Source organism: Physeter macrocephalus, chromosome 7 (assembly GCF_002837175.3).
Source record: "Physeter macrocephalus isolate SW-GA chromosome 7, ASM283717v5, whole genome shotgun sequence".
NCBI lineage: Eukaryota > Metazoa > Chordata > Mammalia > Artiodactyla > Physeteridae > Physeter > Physeter macrocephalus.
In genome coordinates, this window is record NC_041220.1 from 135,357,097 (window position 1) to 135,363,836 (window position 6,740).

At 46.2% G+C, this 6,740-nt stretch overlaps 1 long non-coding RNA gene across 1 annotated transcript; it reads right to left on the reverse strand.

The window, feature by feature from the left end:
* Window positions 1-4,058: 4,058 nt before the first annotated feature.
* LOC102994148 (uncharacterized) lies at window positions 4,059-5,918 on the reverse strand. Its single transcript, XR_447869.2, has 3 exons — window positions 5,826-5,918; window positions 4,544-4,640; window positions 4,059-4,130 (listed from the first exon to the last, which is right to left on the reverse strand). It is a non-coding gene; the product is annotated as an uncharacterized lncRNA (long non-coding RNA).
* Window positions 5,919-6,740: the final 822 nt, after the last annotated feature.

A 6,740-nucleotide genomic window follows, 5' to 3' on the forward strand; every position in this document is an offset into this window, starting at 1 on the left:
CGTCCGGAGCCTGTGCTCCGCAACGGGAGAGGCCGCAGCAGAGGGAGGCCCGCATACCACAAAAACCCAAACAAACAAACAAAACAAACAAAAAAAAAGGCCTGGATCTGAATTTTGTATTAATTTGGTGAGATATTTAAATTCTGAACACCCTAGTATCCTACCTATAACGTTGGGATGATATTACCTGTAGACATGGGGGAAAATACCACAACTTATCTAAGAATGCTTGACATATACTAGCTGTTTTAAAACCATGAGTCACTTTCACCTAAAAAAACCCAAGAAACTGCAATCAAATAAAGCATTTTACAGTATAGCATTGCCAAGCCTATTTAAATAAGACATCACAGAAATCAAGTTTCTTATAGAAAGAGTTATAGTAACTAGCCAAACTGAGAGAGATACCTTTTTTAACTGAAGTATCTGCTTTACTATTTGTTCTGTTTACTATTGGAATTCTAATTACTAATGTAATTCTCACTCTACGTTTCATATTCTTTCCGTGGTGCCTGTCTCCAATAACGTTTTTCAAACCCTTCAGAAAATAATGCTATGACTTGTAACCCTAATCACAATTTGAGTAATCTCATTCTGTAGTCATAAAATCAAGGGGCTTCCCCTTAAGAAAACAATTTATACTTTCCAGGCACACACTAGTATTATGTTGACTGTATCACTGTCAAATAAGAAGCAAACTCCCTGGGGAAGAAAAAAGAGAGATTTCTAGACATCTTTTCTCTTACTCATATAAACTTAATCAGGGCTTGCAATTAATTTTTGAAATTGTTCTATATCGACCTTAATGTTTAAAGCTTCATTTCTACCTCTGGGCCCCATCAGTAAAACCCATACATCATCCCTGTTAGCAAAGCAGCTGGCTTTTTAAATGTGATGTCTTGTAGTTCTTATTTACAATCCTAATCACATCATTGATTTCAGTAATCTTCAGTAAGAGTAATTATTAATGCTGTCAAAAGCAGAGGCTGGGATTCAATTTTTTCTTTTTTTTTTTTTAATAAACCTGGATCATTAAGATTAAGCCTAATAACGTGACTCTAGAGGCCTCTGGGTAATTAGAAGTTTCCTCTGGTTGAGTATGTAATACAGTAAGGACAATGTCTTCACTTAAAATTCTGCACACACCCAAACTATTTCGTTATATAAGCCACAAATGATTAAATAAAAATGCTAAGAGTAGTCACTCATCATGACACAGAAGTAACTAAATTTTTTTTTTCAGACAGGCACCACACAAAATTTTATCTGATTGAGTATTTTTCTGTAATTTAAGACAGCCATAGATCTATTTTGTCTACTAATGCCAAAAAAACTAAGGCACGTGACATTTTTACTCACTCAGGTGTGTCTTTAACACACTAAGGAATTACACAATGTTCTAAAAAGAAAGACAGGATAAACCAATATGAAGAGGATAAGAGACATTTTGGAGAAATCAGATATTTCACTATCCAAAGCAATTTTTAAGAAAAGGATAAGATGAGGTAATGCATTTTGATTTTCAGAAAAAGAAGTCATGATGTAATAAAGATTGTCATTCCGTATCAGATCTCTTTATTCACATTTTGAAAGAAGGTGTGGAACAAAACATAAGTTTCCAAAGGACTACCTATTTGTCACTAAAAGACACACTACGTGAGGGAGCCAACAAGAATGTTACTGTGTCAATGTTGATCACCCACCCCATACTCAGCAAACATATATGTATTTGGAACCAGTATCAAACACCATTGCCTAATTTAAAAATACTCCTGGACTTCTTACTGATCAATATCTCTTATAGAAAGGATAAGAGTATAGAGCATCTGAACTGAAACAGTATTATTAGAAAATGATATCGTGAGCATTTAGGATGTATAATTCATGTTGCTTTCATTTGCTCAGACCATTGTAAAAAATCCATAAATCATTTTCTTGTTCATGTATTGCTTAAGTGCAATTTGTCATTTTGCATTAAAGGGCTGCTTCAGCTCATCAGTGCTTTTAATTCACTGTTTAGAGTTTAACAAAATGCTGGCCCTGTCTGATAACCGAAAAGACACTGAAATGTGAAGCCACACCAATATTAACAAGGTTAAACAAAATGGAGAAGAACGGTTCTACTTCAAATATCAAGTAACACTTAAAAGCTAGTATTCTCAGCCCGCGAAATGTGGGTTGGTTTGTTCTGTTGGGTTCAAAGGATTAGAACACAGTAACAAAAGAGTTACCTGAATGCTTACAATAGCATGTATATGCTATAAATCTTTTCCAGAAACTCTAGTCAACACTCACTCTACTGTAGATGAACAAGAACGACCAACGTGGCATTGGCTCCAAAGCCTTGCCTTCCCACCTCTTAAGTTAGGTTACGTTACTACAAATAAACTGATTTCATGGTTACCCATTCGAGATGCAATACACTCCAGGTACTTTGCATTTGCTCTCTGCACTGTGCTTGCTGGGAATGACAAGTGCCAGGAACCACTCAGCTCAACCCTGGCAGGGGCCTGGCATTTGAAAGACTCCGTATTGACAATTTAAATTTTTTCTTCCATTTCTTAAAAAAATTTTTCTTTCTCTCAAAGCTCTGGGCACACTGCAATAATAAGAGGATTTAGAAACAAATTGCTTTCAAGTCAAATTAAATCACTGCAAACACTCATTCATCCAAACGCTGGTTAACAAACTTGTTTCCCTCCTGCCGTTTACAGAAAAGGGTAGGGAAGAAAGCAGCCCGGTTAGCTGCTTTCAAAGTTTGTAACTATGTACATAAAACGCGACGGTGAGATCCTTAGCGCCCCGCTCCCCATTCGGCTGCCCTTAGAGGACAATGAAATAGACGAGGGTGCATAATCACTCACACACCTACCAGGATTTTTTATGAAAATTGATTTTGATAACCCCCCTCCAAATAATAATAGCTACTTTCCCCACCTGCTTTAGGATACGATTTGTCTGGGCCCAGATGGTTGGCGCTCCTGGAGGGGGCGTGGGGCTGGGGGGAGGGTTACCTTAGGAATTGGTTCTCCCGGCCGGTTTCAATAATTGGGGGGGAGGGGGTCGAAGGACGCTGCATTGCACTGTATTCTGCACTTCAAAGAGGTCGTCCACCCCCCACCCCCCCGCCGAAGCTGTTATCTATGTAATCACGGCCTCACTAAATTCTGGGGTCCGCCGAGTGAAAAAGAAGGGGGGGGAGGAATCTGCTGGATTGACACAGCAAGGAAAAAAGTACACGGGTTTCATTTCAAAAGCATTTTTAAAAGGCAGATTTAAAGTGTGTTTTGTTTCGTGGGTGACGGGGTGGGGGGCGGGTGCTGTTTAAGGTTCCAGAGTAAGGAGGCAAGTAAGGCAATAAGGGGTGATGATGCCAACGTCTGAATCTTGGCCCGGGACAAAATGGTCTTGCAATTGCCCTTGGCCGGAGCTACCCAGACGGAGGCGGATGGCCAGGCTCGCGTCTGCTCTCCCAGGCGGAAGACCCCGTCGTCACCCCGCCGATACCACGGCGCCTCGGAGACTAGAAGTCAGAGGCGAGACCTCTAGAGGACCCCGGCCGGCGTCGCCGGCGCGAATGCAGGCCTCTGCGACCCAAGAAATCCTGAAGAGCCCCCAACAGGCCAGCCCTGTCGAATGAGAGCTCCAAAGCGAAATTCTCCGGCTTGCCCTGTGCTGCTTTCGCCGCTAGGAGACGCCTGTAACCCACGTTTGCGGCGAGAGTTCCCCTTTCAAACACAACTGCTACCAAAAAAAAAAAAAAAAAAAAAAAATGCAGCTCAAGTGTTAACAGTGGATGTAGTGATTATTTACAGGCAAATCTGGCCATCTCTCCACGTTCTCATCTCCACCTCGGGAAGCTCTCTGGCTCTCAGCGAACGTCCAAAGTCGACTCAAACTTCATCTTCATCCTGAGAGCACAAACCGTCTCCCGCAAACAATTTCCGGATCTGCATTGTCATTCAGCCGCATGTCTCTCACACGCAAACACGCGCGCACACGGGCACACACACGAGTATTTCCGTATGTACAAATGAAATATTAGAAAATTACCGTCATTTAAAAAATGCTCCAGGATTCTGATGAGTCAGCTTGAAGATCTCAAAACATGTCATTTCAATCCTTCAGATCTAAAGAAAAAACAGGGAGGGGGAGGGGTAGAAAGTACAGATGCAATGCCGTTATTAATATTCAGATACACTATAATCTCCTTTTCATTGATCCACAGGTCCTTTTATAAACTGACGCTCCATTCGCCGCCGCAGACGTGATGCTAAAATCATTTCAACTGCAGCGGTTTTCGCTTGGCTTTGGCCAACCGTCAATCTACTGCAGCTGGAAAAGGATTAGCCATTTTTGCTGGCATCCTTTCCTTCTAACCGCTCAAAGGCAGGACCCGTCTCCATGAAAGAGCCAAGGGGGACGGGGGGCTAGGGCAGCAGACACGCACTCGCGGGCCTCACAGGGGCATGCCTCAGTCCATAATCACGCCCATGGCCACTCGCCCTCCTTAATTCCCCGCCAGGAGGGAATGGCAACGTACCTCGGGGTCGGGGAAACGACTCTCCTTTCCCCGCAGGTTGTGGCGGTGTTGCTCTCAGGTCATTCATTACCAGGAAGCCCCAAGGGACCTTCCCATCCTGTGGCATAAGAAGGAAACTGAACAAGGGCTGCTTGCGTTTGAATAAACAACCCCTTACAGCCCACTAATTAATACACGATTATGTTTTGTGGGTTTTTTTTTTTAATCTTTTCTTGGAGAATTAACATTCAATCCACTCTCTCGCATTGAAGAGTTCGCGCTCTATTTCAACTTCACAGGAACTGGGTGCGTTTACGCGCCGCTTTGCCCCCGCGCCTCGGGAGTGAGCCCTCGGAGCTCGTCGAGCGCATCCTTCGGGACCCGGGAGGAGGCGTGGAGGGTGCTCCGTTGGGGCTTACAGCGAGCTGTGCCCTGGACCAGGAAGGATGGCTGCGAGCACCGTGAATGTGCAAGCGCGTTCGCAGATACCCGCAGCGGCACACACTCCGACCCAGCCCATGCACCCACCCCCGCCTCCGCCCGCGCCCGCGTTAGCCGCCGCCCAGCTGCCCTCATCCAGCGGTCTTGCCCCAAGCTGGGCAAGAATCGGTGCTCCGGTCTAGCAGAGGGCGGAGGGGGGGGAGCTCTCCAATTGTCAGAATAAGCAGAAAAAACCCTGTGCGCGCCACCGCGGCGTCGCACTTGGCCGGGGGGACGCGCAGGGATTTCCGCGGCGCCTTGCAGCGAACAAGCCAGAGGCCGGCGTTAGGCGGGCGGGCTCCAAAGCGGAGCTCGGATGAAACTCCTCAGTCATTGATCAAAGCGTTCACAGCTCAAACCGGGTCCCCAAGCGCATTAATCTATTTGGTAAGAATATTGTGGATGCACGTTTAGGAAGGGAAGAGGTAAGTCTAACGCGGCCGCACGTCTATAGGAGCCGCCAGCCCTCAACCCTGGGCTTGAATCCCGCGGCTTTTCCGGACCCACCTAAGCTTCACCCCTTCCTACACGGCCCCTTCAGACCCTCACACTTAGTTTGACACAGGCCTTATCGTATCTGTTTTTTAAAAGTCCTGCCAATCTCCACCAGAGTCCCTTAATTAGGTAACACCCCTGCCAATGAGTGGCCCCTCTGCAACTTTTTCCTGTTCTCGGTGACTTATTTCCACGATCAGTACCTTAAAGGAAAAAGAATGTTAGCGTCATTGGAAACCCCGCTCCTGGGAGAAGATACAGCTGCTGCTATTATGTTTTCGCATTTGCTGATGCAAACAGGGGAACCTCTCTATTCCCTCGCCATTACCTGCGGCCGGGGACTGGGAACTTTCCGTGGCAGAGTCCCAGCTAGCGCCTCGGGACCTGCCGGGCTGTGGTCGCGCTCACACTCACACTCACCCCGGCAGCCCGGGCGCGGGTTGCATCCCGCCCGGCCCGGTTGCTTGCGTGACGCGCCTGCTTGACGGTCAGGTTGGCCAATTAGCGGTGGCTCGGTGGGTGGTGCTCCTCAGCGATTGGTTGGCAGAATGAGGGCGCTGCGCAAAAACAGAGAAGCGGAGCGCTCGGAGCTCAGAAACTGCCAGCCGAGATCACAGGCTCTGGGGCTGAGGCAGGAGAAGGGAAGGACTGGAAAGAAGAGAGACAGGTTAGAGGGAAGAAGAGGCTTGGGAAGGAAACAGCAAAAAAGAAACTGCCCATCACACTTACAGAGAGGCAAACGACGGTGGAGATGAGGACAGAGAGAAAGACTCTGAAAGCCAAAAAATACAAATAGAGCGAAAGAGGAAAAAATGCCAAGAGGAACATCCATCCGGAGAAATGAAGAGAATGAAAGTTTTATGCTGCAGAACCGTTCTATGCTTTTTCGGCACAAAATTCTCTCGCTGTTTTTAAGCTCTTTTGCATTTGCCAGCCGTTGACATTAAGAGGCATGTTCAGCGGTGCCAACAGCATCTCCTCTTCCTTCTCCTCTTCCTCTTCATCTTCCTCCTCCTCCTTCTCCTCCTTTTCCTCCTCCTCCTTCTCCTCCCATCAGCAAGAAGACAAACCGAGGACAGTCTTGAAATATCGAAATTTCCTCCTTGGGCTTTGCCAGCAGCGCGTTGCGCCAAGACTGTCGGAATAAAGGAGGCTGACTACTGTATTATTTTATTAATTGGTCAGTGGGAAGATTACAGATGAGGAAAGGGGACGCCTGTCACCCTTCCGGCGCTAAGATTGA